This window comes from Leptidea sinapis, chromosome 29 (genome assembly GCF_905404315.1).
Source record: "Leptidea sinapis chromosome 29, ilLepSina1.1, whole genome shotgun sequence".
NCBI classification, from domain to species: Eukaryota; Metazoa; Arthropoda; class Insecta; order Lepidoptera; family Pieridae; genus Leptidea; species Leptidea sinapis.
Genome location: NC_066293.1, coordinates 12419950 through 12444409, shown reverse-complemented (window position 1 = coordinate 12444409; position 24460 = coordinate 12419950).

Sequence of the window (24460 nt, the reverse complement as noted above, 5' to 3'; positions counted from 1 at the left end):
TAAGAGTTACGATGAGGGTAAAATCTGAGTTAAGAGTTACAATGAGGATAAAATTTTAGTTAAAATAACGATGAGGATAAGATCTGAGTTAAAATATCGGTAAAAGTATGATCTGAAATAAGAGTAACAATGAGGATAAGATCTGAGTTAAAAGTTACAATGAGGGTAAGATCTGAATTAAGAGTTATGATGAGGATAAGATCTGAGTTAAGAGTTACGATGAGGATAAGATCTGAGTTAAGAGTTACGATGAGGGTAAGATCTGAGTTAATATAACGATGAGGGTAAGATCTGAGTAAAGAGTAACGATGAGGATAAGATTTGAGTTCAAATAACGATGAGGGTAAGATCTGAGTTAAGAGTACGAAGAGTATGAGATCAGAGTTAAAATTACGATGATGAGGATAAGATCTGAGTTAAGAGTAACGATGAGGGTAAGATCTAAGTTAAGAGTTACGATGAAGGTAAGATCTAAATTAAGAGTTACGATAAGGATAAGATCTCAGTTAAAATTACGATGAGGGTAAGATCTAAGTTAAAATTACGATGAGGGTAAGATCTGAGTTAAGAGTTAGGATGTGGATAAGATTTGAGTTAAAATAACGATGAGAACAAGATCTAAGTTAAGAGTTACGATGAAGGTAAGATCTAAATTAAGAGTTACGATGAGGGTGAGAGCTGAGTTAAGAGTTACTATGAGTATAAGATCTGAGTTAAAATTTCAATGAGGGAAAGATCTGAGTTAAGAGTTACGATGAGGATAAGATCTCAGTTAAAATAACGATGAGGGTAAGATCAAAGTTAAGAGTTACGATGAAGGTAAGATCTGAGTTAAGAGTTACGATGAGGATAAGATCTGAGTAAAAATAACGATGAGGCTAAGATCTGAGTTAAAAGTTACAATAAGGATAAGATCTGAGTTAAGAGTTACGATGTGGATAAGATCTCAGTTAAGAGTTACGATGTGGATAAGATCTGAGTTAAAATAACGATGAGGGTAAGATATTAGTAAAGAGTAACGATGAGGATAAGATCTGAGTTAAAATTACGATGAGAGTAAGATCTGAGTTAAAATTACGATGAGGGTAAGATCTGAGATAAAAGTTACGATGACGATAAGATCTGAGTTAAGAGTTACGATGAGGATAAGATCTGAGTTAAGAGTTACGATGAGGATAAGATCTGAGTTAAAATAACGATGATGATAAGATCTGAGTAAAAATAACGGTAAGAGTATGATCTGAAATAAGAGTAACGATGAGGATAAGATCTGAGTTAAAAGTTACAATGAGGGTAAGATCTGAATTAAGAGTTATGATGAGGATAAGATCTGAGTTAAGAGTTACGATGAGGATAAGATCTGAGTTAAGAGTTACGATGAGGGTAAGATCTGAGTTAAAATAACGATGAGGGTAAGGTCTGAGTAAAGAGTAACGATGAGGATAAGATTTGAGTTAAACTAACGATGAGGGTTAGATCTGAGTTAAGAGTTACGATGAGGATGAGATCTCAGTTAAAATTACGATGAGGGTAAGATCTGTGTTAAAATTACGATGAGGGTAAGATCTGAGTTAAGAGTTACGATGTGGATAAGATCTGAGTTAAAATAACGATGAGGGTAAGATATGAGTAAAGAGTTACGATGAAGGTAAGATCTGAGTTAAGAGTTACGATGCGGGTAAGAGCTGAGTTATAAGTTACTATGAGGATAAGATCTGAGTTAAAATAACGGTGAGAGTAAGATCTGAGTTAAGAGTAACGATGAGGATAAGATCTGAGTTAAAAGTTACGATGAGGGTAAGATCTGAGTTAAGAGTTATGATGAGGATAAGATGTGAGTTAAGAGTTATAATGAGCATAAGATCTGAGTTAAGAGTTACGATGTGGATAAGATCTGAGTTAAAATAACGATGAGGGTAAAATCTGAGTTAAGAGTTACGATGAGGATGAGATCTGAGTTAAAATAACGATGAGGCTAAGATCTGAGTTAAAAGTTACGATGAGGATAAGATCTGAGTTAAGAGTTACGATGAGGATAAGATCTGAGTTAAAATTACGATGAGGGTAAGATATGATTGAAGAGTAACGATGACGATAAGATCTGAGTTAAAATTACGATGAGGGTAAGATCTGAGTTAAAATTACGATGAGGGTAAGATCTGAGATAAAAGTTACGATGACGATAAGATCTGAGTTAAGAGTTACGATGAGGATAAGATCTGAGTTAAAAGTTACGGTGAGGGTAAAATCTGAGTTAAGAGTTACGATGAGGGTAAGATCTGAGTTAAGAGTTACGATGAAGGTAAGATCTGAGTTAAGAGTTACGATGAGGATGAGATCTCAGTTAAAATTACGATGAGGGTAAGATCTGTGTTAAAATTACGATGAGGGTAAGATCTGAGTTAAGAGTTACGATTTGGATAAGATCTGAGTTAAAATAACGATGAGGGTAAGATATGAGTAAAGAGTTACGATGAAGGTAAGATCTGAGTTAAGAGTTACGATGAGGGTAAGATCTGAGTTAAAATAACGATGAGGGTAAGGTCTGAGTAAAGAGTAACGATTAGGATAAGATTTGAGTTAAACTAACGATGAGGGTAAGATCTGAGTTAAGAGTTACGATGAGGATGAGATCTCAGTTAAAATTACGATGAGGGTAAGATCTGTGTTAAAATTACGATGAGGGTAAGATCTGAGTTAAGAGTTACGATGTGGATAAGATCTGAGTTAAAATAGCGATGAGGGTAAGATATGAGTAAAGAGTTACGATGAAGGTAAGATCTGAGTTAAGAGTTACGATGCGGGTAAGAGCTGAGTTATAAGTTACTATGAGGATAAGATCTGAGTTAAAATAACGGTGAGAGTAAGATCTGAGTTAAGAGTTACGATGAGGATGAGATCTCAGTTAAAATTACGATGAGGGTAAGATCTGTGTTAAAATTACGAAGAGGGTAAGATCTGAGTTAAGAGTTACGATTTGGATAAGATCTGAGTTAAAATAACGATGAGGGTAAGATATGAGTAAAGAGTTACGATGAAGGTAAGATCTGAGTTAAGAGTTACGATGAGGGTAAGAGCTGAGTTATAAGTTACTATGAGGATAAGATCTGTGTTAAAATAACGGTGAGGGTGAGATCTGAGTTAAGAGTTACGATGAGGATAAGATCTCAGTTAAAATAACGATGAGGGTAAGATCTAAGTTAAGAGTTACGATGAAGGTAAGATCTAAATTAAGAGTTACGATGAGGGTAAGAGCTGAGTTAAAAGTTACTATGAGTATAAGATCTGAGTTAAAATTTCAATGAGGGAAAGATCTGAGTTAAGAGTTACGATGAGGATAAGATCTCAGTTAAAATAACGATGAGAATAAGATCTAAGTTAAGAGTTACGATGAAGGTAAGATCTAAATTAAGAGTTACGATGAGGGTAAGAGCTGAGTTAAGAGTTACTATGAGTATAAGATCTGAGTTAAAATTTCAATGAGGGAAAGATCTGAGTTAAGAGTTACGATGAGGATAAGATCTCAGTTAAAATAACGATGAGGGTAAGATATGAGTAAAGAGTTACGATGAAGGTAAGATCTGAGTTAAGAGTTACGATGAGGGTAAGAGCTGAGTTAAAAGTTACGATGAGGATAAGATCTGAGTTAAAAGTTACGATGAGTATAAGATCTGAATTAAGAGTTATGATGAGGATTAGATCTGAGTTAAGAGTTATAATGAGGATAAGATCTGAGTTAAGAGTTACGATGAGGATAAGATCTGAGTAAAAATAACGATGAGGCTAAGATCTGAGTTAAAAGTTACAATGAGGATAAGATCTGAGTTAAGAGTTACGATGAGGATAAGATCTCAGTTAAAATAACGATGAGGGTAAGATCAAAGTTAAGAGTTACGATGAAGGTAAGATCTGAGTTAAGAGTTACGATGAGGATGAGATCTCAGTTAAAATTACGATGAGGGTAAGATCTGTGTTAAAATTACGATGAGGGTAAGATCTGAGTTAAGAGTTACGATTTGGATAAGATCTGAGTTAAAATAACGATGAGGGTAAGATATGAGTAAAGAGTTACGATGAAGGTAAGATCTGAGTTAAGAGTTACGATGAGGGTAAGAGCTGAGTTATAAGTTACTATGAGGATAAGATCTGAGTTAAAATAACGGTGAGGGTAAGATCTGAGTTAAGAGTTACGATGAGGATAAGATCTCAGTTAAAATAACGATGAGGGTAAGATCTAAGTTAAGAGTTACGATGAAGGTAAGATCTAAATTAAGAGTTACGATGAGGGTAAGAGCTGAGTTAAGAGTTACTATGAGTATAAGATCTGAGTTAAAATTTCAATGAGGGAAAGATCTGAGTTAAGAGTTACGATGAGGATAAGATCTCAGTTAAAATAACGATGAGAATAAGATCTAAGTTAAGAGTTACGATGAAGGTAAGATCTAAATTAAGAGTTACGATGAGGGTAAGAGCTGAGTTAAGAGTTACTATGAGTATAAGATCTGAGTTAAAATTTCAATGAGGGAAAGATCTGAGTTAAGAGTTACGATGAGGATAAGATCTCAGTTAAAATAACGATGAGGGTAAGATCAAAGTTAAGAGTTACGATGAAGGTAAGATCTGAGTTAAGAGTTACGATGAGGATAAGATCTGAGTAAAAATAACGATGAGGCTAAGATCTGAGTTAAAAGTTACAATAAGGATAAGATCTGAGTTAAGAGTTACGATGTGGATAAGATCTCAGTTAAGAGTTACGATGTGGATAAGATCTGAGTTAAAATAACGATTAGGGTAAGATATTAGTAAAGAGTAACGATGACGATAAGATCTGAGTTAAAATTACGATGAGAGTAAGATCTGAGTTAAAATTACGATGAGGGTAAGATCTGAGATAAAAGTTACGATGACGATAAGATCTGAGTTAAGAGTTACGATGAGGATAAGATCTGAGTTAAAAGTTACGATGAGGGTAAAATCTGAGTTAAGAGTTACGATGAGGATAAGATTTTAGTTAAAATAACGATGAAGGTAAGATCTGAGTTAAGAGTTACGATGTGGATAAGATCTGAGTTAAAATAACGATTAGGGTTAGATCTGAGTTAAGAGTAACGATGAGGATAAGATCTCAGTTAAAATTACGATGAGGGTAAGATCTGAGTTAAAATTACGATGAGGGTAAGATCTGAGTTAAGAGTTACGATGAGGGTAAAATATGAGTTAAGAGTTACGATGAGGATAAGATTTTAGTTAAAATAACGATGATGATAAGATCTGAGTAAAAATAACGGTAAGAGTATGATCTGAAATAAGAGTAACGATGAGGATAAGATCTGAGTTAAAAGTTACAATGAGGGTAAGATCTGAATTAAGAGTTATGATGAGGATAAGATCTGAGTTAAGAGTTACGATGAGGATAAGATCTGAGTTAAGAGTTACGATGAGGGTAAGATCTGAGTTAAAATAACGATGAGGGTAAGGTCTGAGTAAAGAGTAACGATGAGGATAAGATTTGAGTTAAACTAACGATGAGGGTAAGATCTGAGTTAAGAGTTACGATGAGGATGAGATCTCAGTTAAAATTACGATGAGGGTAAGATCTGTGTTAAAATTACGATGAGGGTAAGATCTGAGTTAAGAGTTACGATGTGGATAAGATCTGAGTTAAAATAACGATGAGGGTAAGATATGAGTAAAGAGTTACGATGAAGGTAAGATCTGAGTTAAGAGTTACGATGCGGGTAAGAGCTGAGTTATAAGTTACTATGAGGATAAGATCTAAGTTAAAATAACGGTGAGAGTAAGATCTGAGTTAAGAGTAACGATGAGGATAAGATCTGAGTTAAAAGTTACGATGAGTATAAGATCTGAATTAAGAGTTATGATGAGGATAAGATCTGAGTTAAGAGTTATAATGAGGATAAGATCTGAGTTAAGAGTTACGATGAGGATAAGATCTGAGTAAAAATAACGATGAGGCTAAGATCTGAGTTAAAAGTTACAATGAGGATAAGATCTGAGTTAAGAGTTACGATGAGGATAAGATCTCAGTTAAAATAACGATGAGGGTAAGATCAAAGTTAAGAGTTACGATGAAGGTAAGATCTGAGTTAAGAGTTACGATGAGGATGAGATCTCAGTTAAAATTACGATGAGGGTAAGATCTGTGTTAAAATTACGATGAGGGTAAGATCTGAGTTAAGAGTTACGATTTGGATAAGATCTGAGTTAAAATAACGATGAGGGTAAGATATGAGTAAAGAGTTACGATGAAGGTAAGATCTGAGTTAAGAGTTACGATGAGGGTAAGAGCTGAGTTATAAGTTACTATGAGGATAAGATCTGAGTTAAAATAACGGTGAGAGTAAGATCTGAGTTAAGAGTAACGATGAGGATAAGATCTGAGTTAAAAGTTACGATGAGTATAAGATCTGAATTAAGAGTTATGATGAGGATAAGATCTGAGTTAAGAGTTATAATGAGGATAAGATCTGAGTTAAAAGTTACAATTAGGATAAGATCTGAGTTAAGAGTTACGATGTGGATAAGATCTGAGTTAAAATAACGATGAGGGTAAGATCTGAGTTAAGAGTTACGATGAGTATGAGATCTGAGTTAAAATAACGATGAGGCTAAGATCTGAGTTAAAATAACGATGAGGGTAAGATCTGAGTTAAGAGTAACGATGACGATAAGATCTGAGTTAAAATTACGATGAGGGTAAGATCTGAGTTAAAATTACGATGAGGGTAAGATCTGAGTTAAAAGTTACGATGACGATAAGATCTGAGTTAAGAGTTACGATGAGGATAAGATCTGAGTTAAAAGTTACGATGAGGGTAAAATCTGAGTTAAGAGTTACGATGAGGATAAGATTTTAGTTAAAATAATGATGAGGGTAAGATCTGAGTTAAAATTACGATGAGGGTAAGATATGATTGAAGAGTAACGATGACGATAAGATCTGAGTTAAAATTACGATGAGGGTAAGATCTGAGTTTAAATTACGATGAGGGTAAGATCTGAGATAAAAGTTACGATGACGATAAGATCTGAGTTAAGAGTTACGATGAGGATAAGATCTGAGTTAAAAGTTACGATGAGGGTAAAATCTGAGTTAAGAGTTACGATGAGGATAAGATTTTAGTTAAAATAATGATGAGGGTAAGATCTGAGTTAAAATTACGATGAGGGTAAGATCTGAGTTAAGAGTTACGATGTGGATAAGATCTGAGTTAAAATAACGATGAGGGTTAGATCTGAGTTAAGAGTAACGATGAGGATAAGATCTCAGTTAAAATTACGATGAGGGTAAGATCTGAGTTAAAATTACGATGAGGGTTAGATCTGAGTTAAGAGTTACGATGTAGATAAGATTTGAGTTAAAATAACGATGAGGGTAAGATCTGAGTTAAGAGTTACGATGAGGGTAAAATCTGAGTTAAGAGTTACAATGAGGATAAAATTTTAGTTAAAATAACGATGAGGATAAGATCTGAGTTAAAATATCGGTAAAAGTATGATCTGAAATAAGAGTAACAATGAGGATAAGATCTGAGTTAAAAGTTACAATGAGGGTAAGATCTGAATTAAGAGTTATGATGAGGATAAGATCTGAGTTAAGAGTTACGATGAGGATAAGATCTGAGTTAAGAGTTACGATGAGGGTAAGATCTGAGTTAATATAACGATGAGGGTAAGATCTGAGTAAAGAGTAACGATGAGGATAAGATTTGAGTTCAAATAACGATGAGGGTAAGATCTGAGTTAAGAGTACGAAGAGTATGAGATCAGAGTTAAAATTACGATGATGAGGATAAGATCTGAGTTAAGAGTAACGATGAGGGTAAGATCTAAGTTAAGAGTTACGATGAAGGTAAGATCTAAATTAAGAGTTACGATAAGGATAAGATCTCAGTTAAAATTACGATGAGGGTAAGATCTAAGTTAAAATTACGATGAGGGTAAGATCTGAGTTAAGAGTTAGGATGTGGATAAGATTTGAGTTAAAATAACGATGAGAACAAGATCTAAGTTAAGAGTTACGATGAAGGTAAGATCTAAATTAAGAGTTACGATGAGGGTGAGAGCTGAGTTAAGAGTTACTATGAGTATAAGATCTGAGTTAAAATTTCAATGAGGGAAAGATCTGAGTTAAGAGTTACGATGAGGATAAGATCTCAGTTAAAATAACGATGAGGGTAAGATCAAAGTTAAGAGTTACGATGAAGGTAAGATCTGAGTTAAGAGTTACGATGAGGATAAGATCTGAGTAAAAATAACGATGAGGCTAAGATCTGAGTTAAAAGTTACAATAAGGATAAGATCTGAGTTAAGAGTTACGATGTGGATAAGATCTCAGTTAAGAGTTACGATGTGGATAAGATCTGAGTTAAAATAACGATGAGGGTAAGATATTAGTAAAGAGTAACGATGACGGTAAGATCTGAGTTAAAATAACGATGAGAGTAAGATCTGAGTTAAAATTACGATGAGGGTAAGATCTGAGATAAAAGTTACGATGACGATAAGATCTGAGTTAAGAGTTACGATGAGGATAAGATCTGAGTTAAGAGTTACGATGAGGATGAGATCTCAGTTAAAATAACGATGATGATAAGATCTGAGTAAAAATAACGGTAAGAGTATGATCTGAAATAAGAGTAACGATGAGGATAAGATCTGAGTTAAAAGTTACAATGAGGGTAAGATCTGAATTAAGAGTTATGATGAGGATAAGATCTGAGTTAAGAGTTACGATGAGGATAAGATCTGAGTTAAGAGTTACGATGAGGGTAAGATCTGAGTTAAAATAACGATGAGGGTAAGGTCCGAGTAAAGAGTAACGATGAGGATAAGATTTGAGTTAAACTAACGATGAGGGTTAGATCTGAGTTAAGAGTTACGATGAGGATAAGATCTCAGTTAAAATTACGATGAGGGTAAGATCTGTGTTAAAATTACGATGAGGATAAGATCTGAGTTAAGAGTTACGATGTGGATAAGATCTGAGTTAAAATAACGATGAGGGTAAGATATGAGTAAAGAGTTACGATGAAGGTAAGATCTGAGTTAAGAGTTACGATGCGGGTAAGAGCTGAGTTATAAGTTACTATGAGGATAAGATCTGAGTTAAAATAACGGTGAGAGTAAGATCTGAGTTAAGAGTAACGATGAGGATAAGATCTGAGTTAAGAGTTACGATGAGGGTAAGATCTGAATTAAGAGTTATGATGAGGATAAGATGTGAGTTAAGAGTTATAATGAGCATAAGATCTGAGTTAAGAGTTACGATGTGGATAAGATCTGAGTTAAAATAACGATGAGGGTAAAATCTGAGTTAAGAGTTACGATGAGTATGAGATCTGAGTTAAAATAACGATGAGGATAAGATCTGAGTTAAAAGTTACAATGAGGATAAGATCTGAGTTAAGAGTTACGATGTGGATAAGATCTGAGTTAAAATAACGATGAGGGTAAGATATGATTGAAGAGTAACGATGACGATAAGATCTGAGTTAAAATTACGATGAGGGTAAGATCTGAGTTAAAATTACGATGAGGGTAAGATCTGAGATAAAAGTTACGATGACGATAAGATCTGAGTTAAGAGTTACGATGAGGATAAGATCTGAGTTAAAAGTTACGGTGAGGTTAAAATCTGAGTTAAGAGTTACGATGAGGGTAAGATCAAAGTTAAGAGTTACGATGAAGGTAAGATCTGAGTTAAGAGTTACGATGAGGATGAGATCTCAGTTAAAATTACGATGAGGGTAAGATCTGTGTTAAAATTACGATGAGGGTAAGATCTGAGTTAAGAGTTACGATTTGGATAAGATCTGAGTTAAAATAACGATGAGGGTAAGATATGAGTAAAGAGTTACGATGAAGGTAAGATCTGAGTTAAGAGTTACGATGAGGGTAAGAGCTGAGTTATAAGTTACTATGAGGATAAGATCTGAGTTAAAATAACGGTGAGGGTAAGATCTGAGTTAAGAGTTACGATGAGGATAAGATCTCAGTTAAAATAACGATGAGGGTAAGATCTAAGTTAAGAGTTACGATGAAGGTAAGATCTAAATTAAGAGTTACGATGAGGGTAAGAGCTGAGTTAAGAGTTACTATGAGTATAAGATCTGAGTTAAAATTTCAATGAGGGAAAGATCTGAGTTAAGAGTTACGATGAGGATAAGATCTCAGTTAAAATAACGATGAGAATAAGATCTAAGTTAAGAGTTACGATGAAGGTAAGATCTGAGTTAAGAGTTACGATGAGGATAAGATCTGAGTAAAAATAACGATGAGGCTAAGATCTGAGTTAAAAGTTACAATAAGGATAAGATCTGAGTTAAGAGTTACGATGTGGATAAGATCTCAGTTAAGAGTTACGATGTGGATAAGATCTGAGTTAAAATAACGATGAGGGTAAGATATTAGTAAAGAGTAACGATGACGATAAGATCTGAGTTAAAATTACGATGAGAGTAAGATCTGAGTTAAAATTACGATGAGGGTAAGATCTGAGATAAAAGTTACGATGACGATAAGATCTGAGTTAAGAGTTACGATGAGGATAAGATCTGAGTTAAAAGTTACGATGAGGGTAAAATCTGAGTTAAGAGTTACGATGAGGATAAGATTTTAGTTAAAATAACGATGAAGGTAAGATCTGAGTTAAGAGTTACGATGTGGATAAGATCTGAGTTAAAATAACGATTAGGGTTAGATCTGAGTTAAGAGTAACGATGAGGATAAGATCTCAGTTAAAATTACGATGAGGGTAAGATCTGAGTTAAAATTACGATGAGGGTAAGATCTGAGTTAAGAGTTACGATGAGGGTAAAATCTGAGTTAAGAGTTACGATGAGGATAAGATTTTAGTTAAAATAACGATGATGATAAGATCTGAGTAAAAATAACGGTAAGAGTATGATCTGAAATAAGAGTAACGATGAGGATAAGATCTGAGTTAAAAGTTACAATGAGGGTAAGATCTGAATTAAGAGTTATGATGAGGATAAGATCTGAGTTAAGAGTTACGATGAGGATAAGATCTGAGTTAAGAGTTACGATGAGGGTAAGATCTGAGTTAAAATAACGATGAGGGTAAGGTCTGAGTAAAGAGTAACGATGAGGATAAGATTTGAGTTAAACTAACGATGAGGGTTAGATCTGAGTTAAGAGTTACGATGAGGATGAGATCTCAGTTAAAATTACGATGAGGGTAAGATCTGTGTTAAAATTACGATGAGGGTAAGATCTGAGTTAAGAGTTACGATGTGGATAAGATCTGAGTTAAAATAACGATGAGGGTAAGATATGAGTAAAGAGTTACGATGAAGGTAAGATCTGAGTTAAGAGTTACGATGCGGGTAAGAGCTGAGTTATAAGTTACTATGAGGATAAGATCTGAGTTAAAATAACGGTGAGAGTAAGATCTGAGTTAAGAGTAACGATGAGGATAAGATCTGAGTTAAAAGTTACGATGAGTATAAGATCTGAATTAAGAGTTATGATGAGGATAAGATGTGAGTTAAGAGTTATAATGAGCATAAGATCTGAGTTAAGAGATACGATGTGGATAAGATCTGAGTTAAAATTACGATGAGGGTAAAATCTGAGTTAAGAGTTACGATGAGTATGAGATCTGAGTTAAAATAACGATGAGGCTAAGATCTGAGTTAAAAGTTACAATGAGGATAAGATCTGAGTTAAGAGTTACGATGTGGATAAGATCTGAGTTAAAATAACGATGAGGGTAAGATATGATTGAAGAGTAACGATGAGGGTAAGATATTAGTAAAGAGTAACGATGAGGATAAGATCTCAGTTAAAATTACGATGAGGGTAAGATCTGAGTTAAAATTACGATGAGGGTAAGATCTGAGTTAAGAGTTACGATGAGGGTAAAATATGAGTTAAGAGTTACGATGAGGATAAGATTTTAGTTAAAATAACGATGATGATAAGATCTGAGTAAAAATAACGGTAAGAGTATGATCTGAAATAAGAGTAACGATGAGGATAAGATCTGAGTTAAAAGTTACAATGAGGGTAAGATCTGAATTAAGAGTTATGATGAGGATAAGATCTGAGTTAAGAGTTACGATGAGGATAAGATCTGAGTTAAGAGTTACGATGAGGGTAAGATCTGAGTTAAAATAACGATGAGGGTAAGGTCTGAGTAAAGAGTAACGATGAGGATAAGATTTGAGTTAAACTAACGATGAGGGTAAGATCTGAGTTAAGAGTTACGATGAGGATGAGATCTCAGTTAAAATTACGATGAGGGTAAGATCTGTGTTAAAATTACGATGAGGGTAAGATCTGAGTTAAGAGTTACGATGTGGATAAGATCTGAGTTAAAATAACGATGAGGGTAAGATATGAGTAAAGAGTTACGATGAAGGTAAGATCTGAGTTAAGAGTTACGATGCGGGTAAGAGCTGAGTTATAAGTTACTATGAGGATAAGATCTAAGTTAAAATAACGGTGAGAGTAAGATCTGAGTTAAGAGTAACGATGAGGATAAGATCTGAGTTAAAAGTTACGATGAGTATAAGATCTGAATTAAGAGTTATGATGAGGATAAGATCTGAGTTAAGAGTTATAATGAGGATAAGATCTGAGTTAAGAGTTACGATGAGGATAAGATCTGAGTAAAAATAACGATGAGGCTAAGATCTGAGTTAAAAGTTACAATGAGGATAAGATCTGAGTTAAGAGTTACGATGAGGATAAGATCTCAGTTAAAATAACGATGAGGGTAAGATCAAAGTTAAGAGTTACGATGAAGGTAAGATCTGAGTTAAGAGTTACGATGAGGATGAGATCTCAGTTAAAATTACGATGAGGGTAAGATCTGTGTTAAAATTACGATGAGGGTAAGATCTGAGTTAAGAGTTACGATTTGGATAAGATCTGAGTTAAAATAACGATGAGGGTAAGATATGAGTAAAGAGTTACGATGAAGGTAAGATCTGAGTTAAGAGTTACGATGAGGGTAAGAGCTGAGTTATAAGTTACTATGAGGATAAGATCTGAGTTAAAATAACGGTGAGAGTAAGATCTGAGTTAAGAGTAACGATGAGGATAAGATCTGAGTTAAAAGTTACGATGAGTATAAGATCTGAATTAAGAGTTATGATGAGGATAAGATCTGAGTTAAGAGTTATAATGAGGATAAGATCTGAGTTAAAAGTTACAATGAGGATAAGATCTGAGTTAAGAGTTACGATGTGGATAAGATCTGAGTTAAAATAACGATGAGGGTAAGATCTGAGTTAAGAGTTACGATGAGTATGAGATCTGAGTTAAAATAACGATGAGGCTAAGATCTGAGTTAAAATAACGATGAGGGTAAGATCTGAGTTAAGAGTAACGATGACGATAAGATCTGAGTTAAAATTACGATGAGGGTAAGATCTGAGTTAAAATTACGATGAGGGTAAGATCTGAGTTAAGAGTTACGATGACGATAAGATCTGAGTTAAGAGTTACGATGAGGATAAGATCTGAGTTAAAAGTTACGATGAGGGTAAAATCTGAGTTAAGAGTTACGATGAGGATAAGATTTTAGTTAAAATAATGATGAGGGTAAGATCTGAGTTAAAATTACGATGAGGGTAAGATATGATTGAAGAGTAACGATGACGATAAGATCTGAGTTAAAATTACGATGAGGGTAAGATCTGAGTTAAAATTACGATGAGGGTAAGATCTGAGATAAAAGTTACGATGACGATAAGATCTGAGTTAAGAGTTACGATGAGGATAAGATCTGAGTTAAGAGTTACGATGAGGGTAAAATCTGAGTTAAGAGTTACGATGAGGATAAGATTTTAGTTAAAATAATGATGAGGGTAAGATCTGAGTTAAAATTACGATGAGGGTAAGATCTGAGTTAAGAGTTACGATGTGGATAAGATCTGAGTTAAAATAACGATGAGGGTAAGATCTGAGTTAAGAGTAACGATGAGGATAAGATCTCAGTTAAAATTACGATGAGGGTAAGATCTGAGTTAAAATTACGATGAGGGTTAGATCTGAGTTAAGAGTTACGATGTAGATAAGATTTGAGTTAAAATAACGATGAGGGTAAGATCTGAGTTAAGAGTTACGATGAGGGTAAAATCTGAGTTAAGAGTTACAATGAGGATAAAATTTTAGTTAAAATAACGATGAGGATAAGATCTGAGTTAAAATATCGGTAAAAGTATGATCTGAAATAAGAGTAACAATGAGGATAAGATCTGAGTTAAAAGTTACAATGAGGGTAAGATCTGAATTAAGAGTTATGATGAGGATAAGATCTGAGTTAAGAGTTACGATGAGGATAAGATCTGAGTTAAGAGTTACGATGAGGGTAAGATCTGAGTTAATATAACGATGAGGGTAAGATCTGAGTAAAGAGTAACGATGAGGATAAGATTTGAGTTCAAATAACGATGAGGGTAAGATCTGAGTTAAGAGTACGAAGAGTATGAGATCAGAGTTAAAATTACGATGATGAGGATAAGATCTGAGTTAAGAGTAACGATGAGGGTAAGATCTAAGTTAAGAGTTACGATGAAGGTAAGATCTAAATTAAGAGTTACGATAAGGATAAGATCTCAGTTAAAATTACGATGAGGGTAAGATCTAAGTTAAAATTACGATGAGGGTAAGATCTGAGTTAAGAGTTAGGATGTGGATAAGATTTGAGTTAAAATAACGATGAGAACAAGATCTAAGTTAAGAGTTACGATGAAGGTAAGATCTAAATTAAGAGTTACGATGAGGGTGAGAGCTGAGTTAAGAGTTACTATGAGTATAAGATCTGAGTTAAAATTTCAATGAGGGAAAGATCTGAGTTAAGAGTTACGATGAGGATAAGATCTCAGTTAAAATAACGATGAGGGTAAGATCAAAGTTAAGAGTTACGATGAAGGTAAGATCTGAGTTAAGAGTTACGATGAGGATAAGATCTGAGTTAAAATAACGATGAGGCTAAGATCTGAGTTAAAAGTTACAATAAGGATAAGATCTGAGTTAAGAGTTACGATGTGGATAAGATCTCAGTTAAGAGTTACGATGAGGATAAGATCTGAGTTAAAATAACGATGAGGGTAAGATATTAGTAAAGAGTAACGATGACGATAAGATCTGAGTTAAAATTACGATGAGAGTAAGATCTGAGTTAAAATTACGATGAGGGTAAGATCTGAGATAAAAGTTACGATGACGATAAGATCTGAGTTAAGAGTTACGATGAGGATAAGATCTGAGTTAAGAGTTACGATGAGGATAAGATCTCAGTTAAAATAACGATGATGATAAGATCTGAGTAAAAATAACGGTAAGAGTATGATCTGAAATAAGAGTAACGATGAGGATAAGATCTGAGTTAAAAGTTACAATGAGGGTAAGATCTGAATTAAGAGTTATGATGAGGATAAGATCTGAGTTAAGAGTTACGATGAGGATAAGATCTGAGTTAAGAGTTACGATGAGGGTAAGATCTGAGTTAAAATAACGATGAGGGTAAGGTCTGAGTAAAGAGTAACGATGAGGATAAGATTTGAGTTAAACTAACGATGAGGGTAAGATCTGAGTTAAGAGTTACGATGAGGATGAGATCTCAGTTAAAATTACGATGAGGGTAAGATCTGTGTTAAAATTACGATGAGGGTAAGATCTGAGTTAAGAGTTACGATGTGGATAAGATCTGAGTTAAAATAACGATGAGGGTAAGATATGAGTAAAGAGTTACGATGAAGGTAAGATCTGAGTTAAGAGTTACGATGCGGGTAAGAGCTGAGTTATAAGTTACTATGAGGATAAGATCTGAGTTAAAATAACGGTGAGAGTAAGATCTGAGTTAAGAGTAACGATGAGGATAAGATCTGAGTTAAAAGTTACGATGAGTATAAGATCTGAATTAAGAGTTATGATGAGGATAAGATGTGAGTTAAGAGTTATAATGAGCATAAGATCTGAGTTAAGAGTTACGATGAGGATAAGATCTGAGTTAAAATAACGATGAGGGTAAAATCTGAGTTAAGAGTTACGATGAGTATGAGATCTGAGTTAAAATAACGATGAGGCTAAGATCTGAGTTAAAAGTTACAATGAGGATAAGATCTGAGTTAAGAGTTACGATGTGGATAAGATCTGAGTTAAAATAACGATGAGGGTAAGATATGATTGAAGAGTAACGATGACGATAAGATCTGAGTTAAAATTACGATGAGGGTAAGATCTGAGTTAAAATTACGATGAGGGTAAGATCTGAGATAAAAGTTACGATGACGATAAGATCTGAGTTAAGAGTTACGATGAGGATAAGATCTGAGTTAAAAGTTACGATGAGGGTAAGATCTGAGTTAAGAGTTACGATGAGGGTAAGATCAAAGTTAAGAGTTACGATGAAGGTAAGATCTGAGTTAAGAGTTACGATGAGGATGAGATCTCAGTTAAAATTACGATGAGGGTAAGATCTGTGTTAAAATTACGATGAGGGTAAGATCTGAGTTAAGAGTTACGATTTGGATAAGATCTGAGTTAAAATAACGATGAGGGTAAGATATGAGTAAAGAGTTACGATGAAGGTAAGATCTGAGTTAAGAGTTACGATGAGGGTAAGATCTGAGTTAAAATAACGATGAGGGTAAGGTCTGAGTAAAGAGTAACGATGAGGATAAGATTTGAGTTAAACTAACGATGAGGGTAAGATCTGAGTTAAGAGTTACGATGAGGATGAGATCTCAGTTAAAATTACGATGAGGGTAAGATCTGTGTTAAAATTACGATGAGGGTAAGATCTGAGTTAAGAGTTACGATGTGGATAAGATCTGAGTTAAAATAGCGATGAGGGTAAGATATGAGTAAAGAGTTACGATGAAGGTAAGATCTGAGTTAAGAGTTACGATGCGGGTAAGAGCTGAGTTATAAGTTACTATGAGGATAAGATCTGAGTTAAAATAACGGTGAGAGTAAGATCTGAGTTAAGAGTTACGATGAGGATGAGATCTCAGTTAAAATTACGATGAGGGTAAGATCTGTGTTAAAATTACGAAGAGGGTAAGATCTGAGTTAAGAGTTACGATGTGGATAAGATCTGAGTTAAAATAACGATGAGGGTAAGATATGAGTAAAGAGTTACGATGAAGGTAAGATCTGAGTTAAGAGTTACGATGAGGGTAAGAGCTGAGTTATAAGTTACTATGAGGATAAGATCTGTGTTAAAATAACGGTGAGGGTGAGATCTGAGTTAAGAGTTACGATGAGGATAAGATCTCAGTTAAAATAACGATGAGGGTAAGATCTAAGTTAAGAGTTACGATGAAGGTAAGATCTAAATTAAGAGTTACGATGAGGGTAAGATCTGAGTTAAAAGTTACTATGAGTATAAGATCTGAGTTAAAATTTCAATGAGGGAAAGATCTGAGTTAAGAGTTACGATGAGGATAAGATCTCAGTTAAAATAACGATGAGAATAAGATCTAAGTTAAGAGTTACGATGAAGGTAAGATCTAAATTAAGAGTTACGATGAGGGTAAGAGCTGAGTTAAGAGTTACTATGAGTATAAGATCTGAGTTAAAATTTCAATGAGGGAAAGATCTGAGTTAAGAGTTACGATGAGGATAAGATCTGAGTTAAAATAACGATGAGGGTAAGATATGAGTAAAGAGTTACGATGAAGGTAAGATCTGAGTTAAGAGTTACGATGCGGGTAAGAGCTGAGTTATAAGTTACGATGAGGATAAGATCTGAGTTAAGAGTTACGATGAGTATAAGATCTGAATTAAGAGTTATGATGAGGATTAGATCTGAGTTAAGAGTTATAATGAGGATAAGATCTGAGTTAAGAGTTACGATGAGGATAAGATCTGAGTAAAAATAACGATGAGGCTAAGATCTGAGTTAAAAGTTACAATGAGGATAAGATCTGAGTTAAGAGTTACGATGAGGATAAGATCTCAGTTAAAATAACGATGAGGGTAAGATCAAAGTTAAGAGTTACGATGAAGGTAAGATCTGAGTTAAGAGTTACGATGAGGATGAGATCTCAGTTAAAATTACGATGAGGGTAAGATCTGTGTTAAAATTACGATGAGGGTAAGATCTGAGTTAAGAGTTACGATTTGGATAAGATCTGAGTTAAAATAACGATGAGGGTAAGATATGAGTAAAGAGTTACGATGAAGGTAAGATCTGAGTTAAGAGTTACGATGAGGGTAAGAGCTGAGTTATAAGTTACTATGAGGATAAGATCTGAGTTAAAATAACGGTGAGGGTAAGATCTGAGTTAAGAGTTACGATGAGGATAAGATCTCAGTTAAAATAACGATGAGGGTAAGATCTAAGTTAAGAGTTACGATGAAGGTAAGATCTAAATTAAGAGTTACGATGAGGGTAAGAGCTGAGTTAAGAGTTACTATGAGTATAAGATCTGAGTTAAAATTACGATGAGGGTAAGATCTGAGTTAAGAGTTACGATGAGGATAAGATCTCAGTTAAAATAACGATGAGAATAAGATCTAAGTTAAGAGTTACGATGAAGGTAAGATCTAAATTAAGAGTTACGATGAGGGTAAGAGCTGAGTTAAGAGTTACTATGAGTATAAGATCTGAGTTAAAATTTCAATGAGGGAAAGATCTGAGTTAAGAGTTACGATGAGGATAAGATCTGAGTTAAAATAACGATGAGGGTAAGATCAAAGTTAAGAGTTACGATGAAGGTAAGATCTGAGTTAAGAGTTACGATGAGGATAAGATCTGAGTAAAAATAACGATGAGGCTAAGATCTGAGTTAAAAGTTACAATAAGGATAAGATCTGAGTTAAGAGTTACGATGAGGGTAAGATCTGAGTTAAGAGTTACGATGTGGATAAGATCTGAGTTAAAATAACGATTAGGGTAAGATATTAGTAAAGAGTAACGATGACGATAAGATCTGAGTTAAAATTACGATGAGAGTAAGATCTGAGTTAAAATTACGATGAGGGTAAGATCTGAGATAAAAGTTACGATGACGATAAGATCTGAGTTAAGAGTTACGATGAGGATAAGATCTGAGTTAAAAGTTACGATGAGGGTAAAATCTGAGTTAAGAGTTACGATGAGGATAAGATTTTAGTTAAAATAACGATGAAGGTAAGATCTGAGTTAAGAGTTACGATGTGGATAAGATCTGAGTTAAAATAACGATTAGGGTTAGATCTGAGTTAAGAGTAACGATGAGGATAAGATCTCAGTTAAAATTACGATGAGGGTAAGATCTGAGTTAAAATTACGATGAGGGTAAGATCTGAGTTAAGAGTTACGATGAGGGTAAAATATGAGTTAAGAGTTACGATGAGGATAAGATTTTAGTTAAAATAACGATGATGATAAGATCTGAGTAAAAATAACGGTAAGAGTATGATCTGAAATAAGAGTAACGATGAGGATAAGATCTGAGTTAAAAGTTACAATGAGGGTAAGATCTGAATTAAGAGTTATGATGAGGATAAGATCTGAGTTAAGAGTTACGATGAGGGTAAGATCTGAGTTAAGAGTTACGATGAGGGTAAGATCTGAGTTAAAATAACGATGAGGGTAAGGTCTGAGTAAAGAGTAACGATGAGGATAAGATTTGAGTTAAACTAACGATGAGGGTAAGATCTGAGTTAAGAGTTACGATGAGGATGAGATCTCAGTTAAAATTACGATGAGGGTAAGATCTGTGTTAAAATTACGATGAGGGTAAGATCTGAGTTAAGAGTTACGATGTGGATAAGATCTGAGTTAAAATAACGATGAGGGTAAGATATGAGTAAAGAGTTACGATGAAGGTAAGATCTGAGTTAAGAGTTACGATGCGGGTAAGAGCTGAGTTATAAGTTACTATGAGGATAAGATCTAAGTTAAAATAACGGTGAGAGTAAGATCTGAGTTAAGAGTAACGATGAGGATAAGATCTGAGTTAAAAGTTACGATGAGTATAAGATCTGAATTAAGAGTTATGATGAGGATAAGATCTGAGTTAAGAGTTATAATGAGGATAAGATCTGAGTTAAGAGTTACGATGAGGATAAGATCTGAGTAAAAATAACGATGAGGCTAAGATCTGAGTTAAAAGTTACAATGAGGATAAGATCTGAGTTAAGAGTTACGATGAGGATAAGATCTCAGTTAAAATAACGATGAGGGTAAGATCAAAGTTAAGAGTTACGATGAAGGTAAGATCTGAGTTAAGAGTTACGATGAGGATGAGATCTCAGTTAAAATTACGATGAGGGTAAGATCTGTGTTAAAATTACGATGAGGGTAAGATCTGAGTTAAGAGTTACGATTTGGATAAGATCTGAGTTAAAATAACGATGAGGGTAAGATCTGAGTAAAGAGTTACGATGAAGGTAAGATCTGAGTTAAGAGTTACGATGAGGGTAAGAGCTGAGTTATAAGTTACTATGAGGATAAGATCTGAGTTAAAATTACGATGAGGGTAAGATCTGAGTTAAGAGTAACGATGAGGATAAGATCTGAGTTAAAAGTTACGATGAGTATAAGATCTGAATTAAGAGTTATGATGAGGATAAGATCTGAGTTAAGAGTTATAATGAGGATAAGATCTGAGTTAAAAGTTACAATTAGGATAAGATCTGAGTTAAGAGTTACGATGTGGATAAGATCTGAGTTAAAATAACGATGAGGGTAAGATCTGAGTTAAGAGTTACGATGAGTATGAGATCTGAGTTAAAATAACGATGAGGCTAAGATCTGAGTTAAAATAACGATGAGGGTAAGATCTGAGTTAAGAGTAACGATGAGGATAAGATCTGAGTTAAAATTACGATGAGGGTAAGATCTGAGTTAAAATTACGATGAGGGTAAGATCTGAGATAAAAGTTACGATGACGATAAGATCTGAGTTAAGAGTTACGATGAGGATAAGATCTGAGTTAAAAGTTACGATGAGGGTAAAATCTGAGTTAAGAGTTACGATGAGGATAAGATTTTAGTTAAAATAATGATGAGGGTAAGATCTGAGTTAAAATTACGATGAGGGTAAGATATGATTGAAGAGTAACGATGACGATAAGATCTGAGTTAAAATTACGATGAGGGTAAGATCTGAGTTTAAATTACGATGAGGGTAAGATCTGAGTTAAAAGTTACGATGACGATAAGATCTGAGTTAAGAGTTACGATGAGGATAAGATCTGAGTTAAGAGTTACGATGAGGGTAAAATCTGAGTTAAGAGTTACGATGAGGATAAGATTTTAGTTAAAATAATGATGAGGGTAAGATCTGAGTTAAAATTACGATGAGGGTAAGATCTGAGTTAAGAGTTACGATGTGGATAAGATCTGAGTTAAAATAACGATGAGGGTTAGATCTGAGTTAAGAGTAACGATGAGGATAAGATCTCAGTTAAAATTACGATGAGGGTAAGATCTGAGTTAAAATTACGATGAGGGTTAGATCTGAGTTAAGAGTTACGATGAGGATAAGATCTGAGTTAAAATAACGATGAGGGTAAGATCTGAGTTAAGAGTTACGATGAGGGTAAAATCTGAGTTAAGAGTTACAATGAGGATAAAATTTTAGTTAAAATAACGATGAGGATAAGATCTGAGTTAAAATATCGGTAAAAGTATGATCTGAAATAAGAGTAACAATGAGGATAAGATCTGAGTTAAAAGTTACAATGAGGGTAAGATCTGAATTAAGAGTTATGATGAGGATAAGATCTGAGTTAAGAGTTACGATGAGGATAAGATCTGAGTTAAGAGTTACGATGAGGGTAAGATCTGAGTTAATATAACGATGAGGGTAAGATCTGAGTAAAGAGTAACGATGAGGATAAGATTTGAGTTCAAATAACGATGAGGGTAAGATCTGAGTTAAGAGTACGAAGAGTATGAGATCAGAGTTAAAATTACGATGATGAGGATAAGATCTGAGTTAAGAGTAACGATGAGGGTAAGATCTGAGTTAAGAGTTACGATGAAGGTAAGATCTGAGTTAAGAGTTACGATAAGGATAAGATCTCAGTTAAAATTACGATGAGGGTAAGATCTAAGTTAAAATTACGATGAGGGTAAGATCTGAGTTAAGAGTTAGGATGTGGATAAGATTTGAGTTAAAATAACGATGAGAACAAGATCTAAGTTAAGAGTTACGATGAAGGTAAGATCTAAATTAAGAGTTACGATGAGGGTGAGAGCTGAGTTAAGAGTTACTATGAGTATAAGATCTGAGTTAAAATTTCAATGAGGGAAAGATCTGAGTTAAGAGTTACGATGAGGATAAGATCTCAGTTAAAATAACGATGAGGGTAAGATCAAAGTTAAGAGTTACGATGAAGGTAAGATCTGAGTTAAGAGTTACGATGAGGATAAGATCTGAGTAAAAATAACGATGAGGCTAAAATCTGAGTTAAAAGTTACAATAAGGATAAGATCTGAGTTAAGAGTTACGATGTGGATAAGATCTCAGTTAAGAGTTACGATGTGGATAAGATCTGAGTTAAAATAACGATGAGGGTAAGATATTAGTAAAGAGTAACGATGACGATAAGATCTGAGTTAAAATTACGATGAGAGTAAGATCTGAGTTAAAATTACGATGAGGGTAAGATCTGAGATAAAAGTTACGATGACGATAAGATCTGAGTTAAGAGTTACGATGAGGATAAGATCTGAGTTAAGAGTTACGATGAGGATAAGATCTCAGTTAAAATAACGATGAGGGTAAGATCTGAGTAAAAATAACGGTAAGAGTATGATCTGAAATAAGAGTAACGATGAGGATAAGATCTGAGTTAAAAGTTACAATGAGGGTAAGATCTGAATTAAGAGTTATGATGAGGATAAGATCTGAGTTAAGAGTTACGATGAGGATAAGATCTGAGTTAAGAGTTACGATGAGGGTAAGATCTGAGTTAAAATAACGATGAGGGTAAGGTCTGAGTAAAGAGTAACGATGAGGATAAGATTTGAGTTAAACTAACGATGAGGGTTAGATCTGAGTTAAGAGTTACGATGAGGATGAGATCTCAGTTAAAATTACGATGAGGGTAAGATCTGTGTTAAAATTACGATGAGGGTAAGATCTGAGTTAAGAGTTACGATGTGGATAAGATCTGAGTTAAAATAACGATGAGGGTAAGATCTGAGTAAAGAGTTACGATGAAGGTAAGATCTGAGTTAAGAGTTACGATGCGGGTAAGAGCTGAGTTATAAGTTACTATGAGGATAAGATCTGAGTTAAAATAACGGTGAGAGTAAGATCTGAGTTAAGAGTAACGATGAGGATAAGATCTGAGTTAAAAGTTACGATGAGTATAAGATCTGAATTAAGAGTTATGATGAGGATAAGATGTGAGTTAAGAGTTATAATGAGGATAAGATCTGAGTTAAGAGTTACGATGTGGATAAGATCTGAGTTAAAATAACGATGAGGGTAAGATCTGAGTTAAGAGTTACGATGAGTATGAGATCTGAGTTAAAATAACGATGAGGCTAAGATCTGAGTTAAAAGTTACAATGAGGATAAGATCTGAGTTAAGAGTTACGATGTGGATAAGATCTGAGTTAAAATAACGATGAGGGTAAGATATGATTGAAGAGTAACGATGACGATAAGATCTGAGTTAAAATTACGATGAGGATAAGATCTGAGTTAAAATTACGATGAGGGTAAGATCTGAGATAAAAGTTACGATGACGATAAGATCTGAGTTAAGAGTTACGATGAGGATAAGATCTGAGTTAAAAGTTACGGTGAGGTTAAAATCTGAGTTAAGAGTTACGATGAGGGTAAGATCAAAGTTAAGAGTTACGATGAAGGTAAGATCTGAGTTAAGAGTTACGATGAGGATGAGATCTCAGTTAAAATTACGATGAGGGTAAGATCTGTGTTAAAATTACGATGAGGGTAAGATCTGAGTTAAGAGTTACGATGAGGATAAGATCTGAGTTAAAATAACGATGAGGGTAAGATATGAGTAAAGAGTTACGATGAAGGTAAGATCTGAGTTAAGAGTTACGATGAGGGTAAGAGCTGAGTTATAAGTTACTATGAGGATAAGATCTGAGTTAAAATAACGGTGAGGGTAAGATCTGAGTTAAGAGTTACGATGAGGATAAGATCTCAGTTAAAATAACGATGAGGGTAAGATCTAAGTTAAGAGTTACGATGAAGGTAAGATCTAAATTAAGAGTTACGATGAGGGTAAGAGCTGAGTTAAGAGTTACTATGAGTATAAGATCTGAGTTAAAATTTCAATGAGGGAAAGATCTGAGTTAAGAGTTACGATGAGGATAAGATCTCAGTTAAAATAACGATGAGAATAAGATCTAAGTTAAGAGTTACGATGAAGGTAAGATCTGAGTTAAGAGTTACGATGAGGATAAGATCTGAGTAAAAATAACGATGAGGGTAAGATCTGAGTTAAAAGTTACGATGAGGATAAGATCTGAGTTAAGAGT